General features: G+C 42.7%; 1 long non-coding RNA gene across 1 annotated transcript; it reads right to left on the minus strand.

Annotated features, from left to right (window-relative positions):
- Positions 1-2,146: 2,146 nt before the first annotated feature.
- Positions 2,147-7,577, minus strand: LOC115513321. Its single transcript, XR_003968662.1, has 3 exons — positions 7,538-7,577; positions 6,402-6,652; positions 2,147-2,242 (listed from the first exon to the last, which is right to left on the minus strand). It is a non-coding gene; the product is annotated as an uncharacterized LOC115513321 (long non-coding RNA).
- Between the last annotated feature and the right edge of the window lie 5,217 nt (positions 7,578-12,794).

A 12,794-nucleotide genomic window follows, 5' to 3' on the forward strand; every position in this document is an offset into this window, starting at 1 on the left:
CTTTCAGTGATAGTGGCAGCGGCCACAGGCACTGGGACGCCCATCCCCCTTGCAGAAAATGAGGCTGTTTATTACGTGGTGGGTGTTCTAGATTTTGTCTCTCTTACCTCCCCCAATTTTCCTTCTTCCCTGCGAAGTCTCGGGAAACTCAGGAACTGGTGCCCCTCAGAGTCTGACAGTCTCTCAGGGTCCCTTGGGGTTTGGTGTTCCATGTCCGGAATCTTCCCTACTAGTGAGCACAAGGCAGGCACCGCGAACAAGACCATCTGGGAATGGCGGCCGAGAAAGATGTAATATTCTAAACCACTGTCTGTCACTCAGATGTGATGGGCTGACTGTCTGCGTCCCTCAAAATTTATATCTTGAAGCCCTAACCCCCAATGTGATGGTGTCTAAGGGTGGGGCCTTTGGAGGTAACTAGGTATATTTATTTTTTTAAGTTTATTTATTTATCTTTCGAGAGAGAGCAAGTGGGGTAGGGGCAGAAAGAGAGGGGGGAGAGTGAATCCCCAACAGGCGCTGCACTGTCAGCGCAGAGCCCCATGCGTGGCTTGAACCCACAAACTGTGAGATCACGACCTGAGCTGAAATCAAGAGTTGGGCGCTTGCTGAGCCACCCCGGTGCCCCGGAGATAGCTAGGTTCTCAAGAAGGTGGCACCCCATGATGAGATTAACGTCCCATAAGGAGAGATAGAGAAACCAGAACACCCCTCCCACTCTCTCTCTCTGCCACTCGAGGACACAGCAAGAAGGCAGGAAGAGGGCCCTCACCAGGAGCTGAATCTGCCGGCACCCTGACCTTGGACTTCTCAACCTCCAGAACTGTGAGAAACAAATGTCTGTTGGTTAAGCCACTTCGTCTCTGCTCTTTTGTCATAGCAGCCCAAGCTAACTCGGACAGCTGGCATCCCATCATTGCTGTAACTGATTCATTCTTCATAGCATCCACAAAAAGGGGAGTGGAAAATAAGCAACCCACATTCCCCAAGTGCCCACCCATGCTCTGTGCCAGATGATTTAAGCTATTCACTTAATCTTTACAACAACTTTACAATATCATCTCTTTTGTTTTGGTTTCGTAAACAGGAAAATGGAGCTAATAAGGGAATACACAACCAGAGTTATATAGGTAGTACCTAGAAGTATGACTTGAACCCAGAAGTTTTTTAATGTTTATTTTTGAGAGAGAGACAGAGCATGAGGGGCAGACAGAGAGAGAGGGAAACACAGAATCCGAAGCAGGCTCCAGGCTCTGAGCTGTCAGCACAGAGTCCGATGCAGGGCTCGAACCTATGAACCGTGAGATCATGACCTGAGCCAAAATCGGACGCTTAACTGACTGAGCCATCCAGGCGCCCCTTGAACCCAGAATTTTTGATCCCATAGTTTCTCCCACAATAAAGTGAAATTTAAATACAAGGCCTACCTTCTTAGAGGCACGTAGCAAAACAAAATGTTGATGAACAAAAGATTTTATCTTTTTTTAAATTGTTTTTTAATTTGAAACAGGGGAGAGAGACAGAGGGAAAGAGAAAATCTCAAGTAGGCTATATGCTCAGGGCTAAGCCTGACACGGGGCTCAATCCCACAACCCTGGGATCATGACCTGAGCCGAAATCAAGAGTCCTACACCCAACCGACTGAGCCACCCAGGTGCCCCCAAAATTTTATCTTTTAAAGTCCAGGGTCCAGGTGTTTGTTTTGGCCTTGGGAATTTAGAGAAATGTAAGTATTAGTTGCTTGTTCTTTAGTTTATTTCATTTAATCACTCAAAAATATTGTTTCCTTAGCTGACAAGCCTAGAGATTCAGGCAAGCTACATCTCATTCGTTTTAATATATCTTATGGTGACACGACTAGCAAAATGCAACAGGAAAATGCCATTGGGCTTGGGATGGCCTTAAAATGCAGAGCAAAATGGGGAAAAAAAAAGTATAATTCTCATATTGTCAGGTTATAGTCTTTGATGCAAATTTTAAGTGAACTGACTAATAAATGAAACGTCTGCCACCAGAAAACACAGAGAATTCCAGAGTTTTGACTCCAAAATTTCCCATCATCCCTCTTTGCCTCCACCAGCCATTTTAACAACCACTACCACCAAAGATTATGCACTGGATCCGTTTCAAAAATCTGGGAAGCAAGTAGATGAGAAAGTCTTCTTTATTTTTTTTTTCTTTCAGTTGAGTATGTTCTTCCAAGATCTCATGATTCCAGGAATATGGAAGGCAGTTCTGCTAACTAAACAAACAAACAAACAAAAACATTAGTGCTAATTCGCTCCAGACCTAGAATGGAAACAAAGAAATCTATTACTCCCTGTGATGAAATTCAAACAGGCAGATAGGGACCAAGAAAAGTGTGCCGACTTTAGGATCACAGTGTTGTTTTGTGTCTCCCTTCACTGGTGACGCCGTTCTCCCCCAGTGTTCTTCCACGTGACAGATACCCAACAAATTAAAGTGAAATCCACTTGGCCACCATTAAAACTTTGCCACCAGATAAAATCTGTGCCCATCGGCTGGGTTAGGGGTCAGCTGATTGGCAAATACGCGTGTCCTAAGTTCTCAGAGCTGTGCCTGGTGCTGTAGAAAATAGAGAGGTTCAAAAACGTGTCCTTTTACTGAAAGAGGTGATAGGCTTTTATGGACCAAGATGATCACAAATGACAAGAGGGAGCAAAGTCAAATGATACTAAATTACTACACTTCATGGCATGTTTTGCAAGAGCTGTAAGGTTTTGGAGGGGAGGGGAATGGATTTGAAGTCTGTTGGTAGGCAGAAGCAGGCTCATTAGATTCCTTAGCCTCAACTTATCCTTCCCCGAGACCAGCTCCGAGCCCAGAGCCTTCCCTGCCAGACCGGGTAGCATCTTATTAACCTTAAAGTCTTCAGAAACTCATTCCTTACTAGCTTCCAGTTCAAATAAACAGAAATGCATGAATACACTACCATGTGCAAAGTAATTCCTGTGTTTTGAGGACACAGCAAGCACTGAGAAACCAGTATTCTTCACTGAACCACTGAAGACCACTACCCTTCAGTCTTTGGATGTGGGCTGCTGCAGAAAGGGGGCATGTGGCCTTGGGCAAGGCAACCCTCTTGAGCCAAGGCAAATATTACAAAGGGCTGACAGTTGAGGGTATCTGCACGCGGTAATTCTCAGCAGGTGGAGGAATAAAGCCCTACAGGGCTGAAAGGAAATCTAGGCAATGCGCCACAGCCTATGCTGGTCTTTCCCTCATCCCACTTGGATCCACTACTTAAAGTTCTGGAAGCAACTCCTCTAGGCTTCTGGGGTCAGTTTGTAGGGGGGAAGCTTCTCTCAAGGAAAACTTACACAGGAAGGTTAGCCCTGGGCACTGCAGCTGGCTTCAGGGTAACTGCTTATACCCATTATCTCTTTCCTCTTCAACCATTGTAGATGCTCCCCCCTCTTGTCTAGTACTTGGAGTCCTGGTGACTTACCTTGTGGCTTTGCCCATATCATCATCCCCAAGGAATCTCACCCCTGGTTACCCCGCCTTTATGTGATTGCTGCACGCATTTCTTATCGGACAAGGGAGTATCAAGAGGAACCAGGAGGAACCCAAGTGAATTACTTGGGTTATAAACAGGATTCTCTTTGCCGCCATTGTGTAACAGAAGCCATACTTCCTCCTGATTATCAAGGTTAATTATCCCTGCTAGAATTGTGGCTTAAACCTGCATATATAGCCACCCCATCCTAGAATCCAGCTCAGAGTTTTGCCTCATCCACCAGCTGGTTGTTAGGGATACTCTATATGGTCAGAGGTGTGAACTAAGAGAGAGAGATTCTGTTGGATGGATGACATGGGTGTCCGGGCCACTTGCTTAGGGAACTTGCTTGTGTCCTCTGCCCTGCTCCCACCCAATTCTTCATGTGCTGCTTTCATCTTGCAATAGATGCTTGCTGGATCTGTCCAACGACATGACTTGGTGGGTCGGATAGAACCCTGCTCATGAGGGACAGCTGTGACTCCGTGGTCATTAGATTTCTCATGATCAATCATTCCACCTCTTCCATGACTCAATAGCATGCCAGGAGCTTTTTTTCAAAAGGTGTATAATTGTTTATTAAAGTTTGTGTGGTCTTATTCCAGAACCCTAGGGTCTGTGTTGTGATTTGTCTTTGGAGCTTAGCATACTCTTTACACGGAGTCTTTTCCCACCACTGAAGATACTTCTTCCCCCCCGCCCCCCCGCCCCGAGTACTCCTTTATTTATTTATTTATTTATTTATTTATTTTTAATTTACATAATATCACTCGTCTATTAGGTCATTAGGCCAAAGGCCAGTGTCAAATAATGCACAGAAGCCTTAATCTGCTGCAGGCCCTAATCAATATTGGCAACTTTCTGTTTCCCTAGGTATTTGGGCTGCAGCAATATTCCTAGATGTGGAATGTGCAGCCTCCAGAATTTCAAGAGGTCCACCAGGTGTTGAGTGCCCTTCTTTCCATTTGGAGGTGCAAGATGAAATCATTTACCCTTTTCTGCAGAGATGATCTGAACACCTAAATTTTTTACTCATATGGAACCCCCTAAATTTTTCTAGTTTTTTACTACAGCCGGAAGCACATGGGGCTTCTATGAACCAGTCACTACTTTTTCATCTAGTCTGAATAGCATGATTCTATCCATATAATGAACCAATAGATGTTGTGTAGAATGTCCAAGTGTCCGAGAGTTAACATAGCCTTAGCGTAAGACTGTAAATGCATACAGGTTTCTGTCTGAAGTGAATCTGAAGCCTTCCAGATATCTTTTTCTCTGATAGAGATAACAAAAGAATGGATTGGCCAGATCAGTGGCCGCATACCATGAATCTGAGGCTATGCTAATCTGCTCTAAAAGGGATACCTCAGGGCCAGCAGGTGCAACGGACACCAGAACTTGCCTGAGCTTGAAATATCTATAGTCATCCTACAGGATCCATCTGGTTTTTTCAGGGCTCATGCTAATAAATTAAAAGGAGATAGGATGGGAAAGAATTTCAGGAGTGGTACTAACTTCTTTCATTCCTCCAGGATTTTTTTTTTTTTTACTTGCTACCTTGGCAGGAGAGTAGAGGTGCAACTCCAGAGGCTCCCACTCAGTTTTCTCTGCTACAGTAGCACATATCCCACCAGCTAAGAGGCCAATGTCAAGATTGTGCCTGTTACCAAATATGTCTCCTCCGACTATCCATTCAAAGACTGGTTAGGGGACCACTGGATGAGTCCACAGACCCAGAGGACACACTGCAATCCAGACATAGACCTGAGCTCCATTTTTCACCAGGTGTCCTATGCCCTACTCTAATAAAGAGCCCAAGTTGAGGCTTCGAATCTCTGTACATCAGTGTTAATTGAGACCCAGCATCCAATACTCTCAAGTGTTCACTATTCCCTTTTCCCTAACATATGGTTCCCTGAGTAAATGTGTATAGATTCACTTGGGGGAGTACTGGAGGAATAATTCTCTGTTAACGTATTATGGTGTTACGGAATCCTTCCTCCTGGGTACACAACCTACCCTTCGGTCAGTGGGTTCTGGGTTTGAAAACGGGCTTATATGTGAAACCGGGTGAGAAGTCATGATTTTGTGTTGGGGCAGCTGCCCTCAGCATCCTAATCATACACCTTTGATAGCTTTTGATCCCGTAGACCGCATAGGTTCCTTGTCGTCTGACCATCTATTTTGATCCTAGTGATGCGAAGTTGTGTTAACTAATTCCATCATTCTCTGTGGGTCTGATCCCCTGGCTGTTTCTCTGTCCTTGCCTTTCATTATGATAAATTCTATCCACCTGGCTTCCTAGGGTTAAGTAACACTATCTGCAGCTATTGTTCTGGGATCCTATTATCCCTATTGCTGTCAGGCAGTCCAGCTCTGTAGTGGCATCTCTTATAACAGCTCTGCAGTACAGATCATGGTCACTACTGAGCTTCTTAATAATGCTGGTGCCCCTCTCATCAGCACCTCTCTTAATGCCACCAAGAAAACCCTTTGACTTGCAAACTTACCTTTTATTTCTTTTTTTAAAAAAATTATTTGAGAGAGTGTGTGAGTGGGGGAGAGGGGCAGAGAAAGAGAGAGAGAGAGAATCTCAAGCAGGATCCGTGCTCAGTGTGGAGCCCAACACAGGACCCGATCCCATGACCCTGGGATCATAACCGAGCTGAAATCAAGAGTTGGATGCTTAACTGACTGAGACACCCAGGAATCCAGAACACTTAGCCTTTACTTGTCAATTAATCCCTCACAGCCTTTCATTACCTAGTTTCCAAACTGTCCGTTGTGCTTAGCAAAAGCTACCCAGTTTTACTGTTCATAGAATAACTTTTCTTTCCCCTATGTCTCAAAACTGCTAGAACATTCTCTTCTGTAAGAATACCTTTCCAGTTTACATCTGGTGTAAGTATTAGCAGGTGCACTGCTATCTCATGCCAGATGCTATCCTGTGGTTGGTGGAGGTCCTCATTGCCAAACGAGCAGCAAATGATCCGACTCCAAAACCTCATCTTAGCAACTGATTTCTCAAACCACTCTTGGCACCAACTGTCATGGACCAAGTTCCCAGGAAGCCGACGCTGAGCCAGAGAAACACACAGGAACTGTATTACAGATAGCTCTTGATATTAATACCTGTGGAAGAAAAGGGAAAGCTTATGAGGCAGTCTTGACAAAGCCCCAGTTGACTCCTTGGATGCTCTGAATCTTGGATGACCTATAGAGTTGTGCAGAGTTGGGCCAAGAGGCCAAGCACTTGTATCTCCATATTAACTAGTCATTAGATACAGGCTGACTCAGGAAACTGGTCTTCAATTTGGGTAGGATGACCTTTTTTAAATAATTCTGCAGAGGACTGATAGCTGAAGGCTCTGTGGACCATGTAGCAAGCAGCTGGGGAAAGAGTCCTTTGTTAATGAGGGATTTGGGTGACACAATCCAACATCCACCACAGCTGCTGACTTGCTGTGTAAGGAGATGGGTAACTAACACGGGCTTTACAGGACCAACCTCAGTTGGCTCACACTGGAAGGCTGTGTGCCTAGAAAAGGACTGTTAAGTTTAGAAAAATTATGTGGACTACATCACAGGTAAGTTGCTGAGTCAGGGAGACATCAAGGTAAACTGTGAGAGAGGTACAGCATGGAGATTCAGGACACAATGATTTTGACCTTTCTGTCCTGAGCTACTAAGCGACCAGAAAACTCATTTTACTTCTCTGCCTCTCAGTTTCCTCAACTGAAAATAAAAGAAGATATTAGAAGACTTAGAAGATAATATAGGAGGAAATCTAGAGGACCTTGGCTTTGAGGATGAATTTTTAGATATAACACCAAAGGCATGATCCATGAAAGAAATCATTGATGAGAGGGAATTCATTAAAATTAGAAGCTTCTGCTCTGTGAAAGACTACATCAAGAGAATGAGAAGACAAGTCACAGACTGGGAGGAAATGTTTGCAAAAAATACATCTGATAAAGTACTGCTTTCCAAAATATACAAAGCCTTCTTAAAACTCACCAGTAGGAAAACAAACAATCCAATTTAAAAGTAGGCCAAAGGATGCCTGGTTGGCTCAGTTGCTTAAGTGGCTGACTTCAGCTCAGGTCATGATCTCACGGTTCGTGGGTTCGAGCCCCGCATCCGGCTCTGTGCTGTCAGCTCGGAGCCTGGAGTTTGCTTCAGATTCTGTGTCTCCCTCTGTCTCCGTTCCTCCCCTGCTCATGCTCTGTCTCTCTTTCTCAAAAATAAATAAACATTAAAAAATGTATTTAGATAAATAAAAGTAGTTCAAAGTTCTTCTTCTTATTATTATTGCTGTTTAAATCAAGTTAGTTGACATACAGTGTGGTCTTGGCTTCAGGAGTAGAACCCAGTGATTCATCTCTTACATATGACACCCAGAGCTCATCCCTAAAAGTGCCTTCCTTAATGCCCATTATACATTTAACCCATCCCCCAACCCACCTCCCCTCCAGCAACCCTCAGTTTGTTCTCTGTATTTAAGAGTCTCTTATGGTTTGCCTCCCTCTCTGTTTTCATCTCATGTTTCCTCCTCTTTCTCTATGTTCATCTGCTGTGTTTCTTAATTTCCACGTATGAGTGAAATCATGTTATGTGTCTTTTCTCACTGACTTATTTTGCTTAGCAAAATGCATTCTAGTTCCATCCATGTTGTTGCAAATGTCAAGATTTCATTTTTTTTTTTTGATCGTCGAGTAGTATTCCATTTTATATATACACCATGTCTTTATTCATTCATCATTCAATGGACATTTGGGCTCTTTCCATAATTTGCCTATTGTGGATAGCACTGCTATGAACATGGGCGGCATGTGCCCCTTCAAATCATCATTTTTGTGTCCTTTGGATGTATTGGGTTTGTATTTCCCTGATGATGAGCGATGTTGAGCATCTTTGCATGTGTCTGTTAGCCATCTGGATGTCTTCTTTGGAAAAGTGTCTGTTCATGTCTTCTGCCCATTTCTTCACCGGGTGATTTGTTCTCTGGGTGTTGAGTTTGGTAAGTTCTTCCTAGGTTTTAGATACTAACCCTTTATCTGATATGTCATTTGCAAATATCTTTTCCCATTCCATCAGCTAAAAATACGCCAACGATCTCAACAGCCACCTCACCAAGGAAGATATACAGATGCAAAAAAAAAAAAAAAAAAAAGCTTTTGAAAGCGTGCTCCACATAATAGTCATCAGAGTAAAAGGCAAATTAAAAACGACAATGAAATACCATTGCACACCTACAACAATGGTATGAATTCAGAACACTGATAACACCAAATGGTGGTTTGGAGCAGTAGGAATTCTCATTCATTGCTGGTGGAAATGCACAACAGTACAGGCACTTTGGAAAACAGTTTGGCAGTTTCTTTCTAAATTTTTTTGTTTTAACGTTTATTTATTATTGAGAGACAGAGAGACAGAGCATGAGCAGGGGAGGGGCAGAGAGAGGAGGAGACACAGAATCCGAAGCAGGCTCCAGGCTCTGAGCTGTCAGCACAGAGCCCGACATGGGGCTGGAACCCACGAACCAAGAGATCATGACCTGAGCCGAAGTCGGACGTTCAACCGACTAAGCCACCAAGGCGCCCCTAATTTGGCAGTTTCTTATAAAACTAAACATATTCCTACCATAAGAGCCAGCAATTGAGCTCCTTGGTAATTTACCAAGAAGAGACCGAATAAGGACAGGGATTACTTATGGGGTCGAGAAAGAGGTAACTGCAAGAGGAGGAAATATTCTAGAGCCTTGAGAATGAAGGGGACAAGCAGTGGTAGTGTGCAAGGGGCCGCAAGAGAGGCTGGACAGGGAGACAGAAGCTAAATCATGCAGGGCCCCCAAGGCCATATTAAAGACTTTAGACTTTAGCTCAAGAGCAATGGGAGGACATAGAAGGGTTCTAAGAAGAGTGAAGGGTGATTGCAGCTAAATGAGCAATCTAAGGTATTTTTTAAAACTTTGTGATTACAGGAATAATTCAGCACTGGAAAAGATTATCAACAGAGCTTGGGGGAGCATTCTCCATAAATAGATTGAGTTGGCTATGAAGGAAGATAAATAACTTTGCATGGGAGGGTTGCAGACGAGTACTCCAGGGGGTTGCACATTAGGTCAGGGTGGGGGAGTTAGACAAAGCATAGGTATCAGGCTCTTGTCCCCGAGATAGGGAGCCTTGGAAGTGGGAAAGGAAAGGCAGACATTTTCAAAATAGGCATCTGAAAATCTATTTTGAAGTCATTTAGGAACATTTTCCTTTTGCATCTTAGACTCGCCAATGTGCAGGATGAAAAGACAATATTTCAAAAGAGAAGGAATTAGTATGACAGCCAGAAGAACCACTCCCTTAAACTTTGGCAGAGACTTTTTAAGAGACTTCACCATCCACATCAGTGCATGACTGTTTTCCTGGGGCACCACCTGACCTTAGCAGGTGGGCGACTTGGGAGGAAGAGGAATTGGAAACAAATCCTCCAGGGACTTTTTCCTAGCCACTCTTCCCAATCTCAAGACCGAATGATGTGTGACTCTTTTTGTTTTAGTATGCAATTTCTGCTACTTAAGGAGAAAAGGTTACAATGCTGGAGTGGGGAAGTTTGCAAAATCCATTGTGGTCAGTGGTGATATTTCTAAATACAATCCCAATTGTACTTAGTAATAACATTAACACCTATTTGAGCACCTACTAAGTGCCATGCTACTATAAATTGTTGTTTTATACCTGTACTTTCTAGAAAAGATGAGTGAAAATGTTTGTTGAATACGTGATTGAACAGTAATTGGCAGTCATCATTAGGTAACCAGAATCTGACAATCAGAAACATCATGAATGGATCAATTAGGGAATGAGTGAAAGGGAGTCCTACTAAGTTTTTGTTGTTGCTGTTGTTTTGTTTTTAACCCTCGGAGTGCCTGAGTGGCTCAGTCGGTTAAGCATCCTACTCTTGGGCTCAGGTCACGATCTCATGGTTTGTGAGATCGAGCCCAGCATTGGGCTCTGCACTGACAGCATGGAATCTGCTTGGGATTCTTTCTCCCTCTCTCTCTGCCCCTCCCCTGCTTGCATGTGCTCTCTCTCTCTCTCTCAAAATACATAAATAAATAAAAATTTTTAAAAATGAAAAAGAAAACCCTAATTGTGCACATTTATCAGAGAATAAATCTGGCTGAGGAAAAACTGAGCAATACTCCTCCAATTACCTGTATCGAGAGATCTCTAAACTAACTTGAAATCCTAAAAACTCAAGTGCATCTGGCTTTAGTGGGTTATTAATTGATTTGATGAACTGTCAAGGTTAGTGGGTTATTAATTGATTTGATGAACTGTCAAGAAACATTTGAACAAAATAGAATTTCCTGAGGAAGCTCAAATTTCATGAATAAGAATTATGGATCATTTTGATTGCATTTAATGGGAACTCCCAGTTAAGAATCCTTTTAGTGAGCATGACCAGAGCTAGAAATTCTGAATGTACTATGGTAACTGAAGCCTCGATGCAAATGGGGATGATATATATCATATATCATATATCATATATATATAATATTGTTGGAAATGGAAAATTTCACATCTAGTAGCATTTCAACCTAAGTGTTGAACTCTAACATCTCATTTGGTATTGTGTTTGGTATTCCTCACAATTGGTCCTTCTCAACTTCTTTTTTTCCCTTCACTGAACTCAGGAATAGAAATCAAAGGAGAAAACGCTGAGAATCTATTGCATGGTAGAGAGATCAAAACGTATGATAAATACCAACATTCAGGGTGTTGCTTGTTCTCTCAACCGGGGTCCCTGAGCAAAGACCCCGGTTGAGCTATAGTTGAGCAAGAAACAAACCTTTGTAGCTGAAACTCACCAACAGTTTGGACACGCTTGTGATTGCAGAATAAATCTAGAGCATAATTTCAGTTCCCACTAGGAGCTCAGTAAATATTCTATTTCATTGTCTTGTCAGACCCACCAAATTAAATTGTCAGACCCACCAAATTAAAACATTTGTAATCTTTGGCTCGTGAAACCATGTCAGTAATCCTCTTTCATTTTATCTGTTCCCTTGAATTTGATTATTTGGAATGTTTTTATAATGAACTTCCATGAACATCCCATCCAGGCCAAGAATTAGAATATTGTCAATAACTTCATCTCTCTATGTTCTTTCCCTATCCCATCTTCCTACCTCCCTGCATTGAGATAACCTCCATCCTGAATTTTATGTTTGTCATTTTCTTGCTTTAAAAAAATCAGTTTTCAGGGCACCTGGGTGGCTCAGTCGGTTGAGTGTCTGACTTCGGCTCAGGTCATGATCTCAGTTTGTGAGTTCAAGCCCTGCAATGGGCTCTGTGCTGACAGCTCGAAGCCTGGAACCTGCTTGGGATTCTGTATCTCCCTCCCTCTTTCTGCCCCTCCCCCACTCTTGCTCTCTCTCTCTCTCTCTCTCTCAAAATTAAATAAACATTAAAAAATTTTAAATAAGGGGCGCCTGAGTGGCGCAGTCGGTTAAGCGTCCGACTTCAGCCAGGTCACGATCTCGCGGTCTGTGAGTTCGAGCCCCGCGTCGGGCTCTGGGCTGATGGCTCGGAGCCTGGAGCCTGTTTCCGATTCTGTGTCTCCCTCTCTCTCTGCCCCTCCCCCGTTCATGCTCTGTCTCTGTCTGTCCCAAAAATAAATAAAAACGTTGAAAAAAATTTAAAAAAAAAAAATTTTTAATAAAATAAAATAAAATAACTTGGCATTATTGTTAAAGCTGAGCATTGGCATACCCTATAACAAATCCCAATAAATGTTGAATGAATACATTAATGAGCAAATAACCACTCAGAGAATTAGTTAAGATACTTTCTATTTCTCTTTATTTTTGACTTTTCCATATTTCCTCTCTGCCTCATGGTCTGCTGCCATTTAAGTTTGCTTTGACTCCCAAGTGGATGATTCACCTGACATGCTAGACTTCTCTTTACATAACATTGGTTGTGAAGGCTAAATAAGCTAACAAATCCAAGGTGCTTAGAACAATGTCTAGCACAAAATGATATATAAATGTTTATTATTATTGTATGTCCTTCAGGGCTCTTAAAGAAAAATATGGCTATGGTCTGATACATAGGTGTTCTTGGTTCTTTGGCCAAATACCATATTTGTGTACTCATTTCCATTTCATTTTGATTCGGGGCCCACATATTCGTTTTCTTAACACGCTTACCCAGATTTTCCCTTGGGAGTTCCCCACCATAGTAAAAGATGAAACTTAAGTGAATCTTGTGTC

The sequence above is a fragment of the Lynx canadensis genome, chromosome B2, assembly GCF_007474595.2.
Source record: "Lynx canadensis isolate LIC74 chromosome B2, mLynCan4.pri.v2, whole genome shotgun sequence".
NCBI lineage: Eukaryota > Metazoa > Chordata > Mammalia > Carnivora > Felidae > Lynx > Lynx canadensis.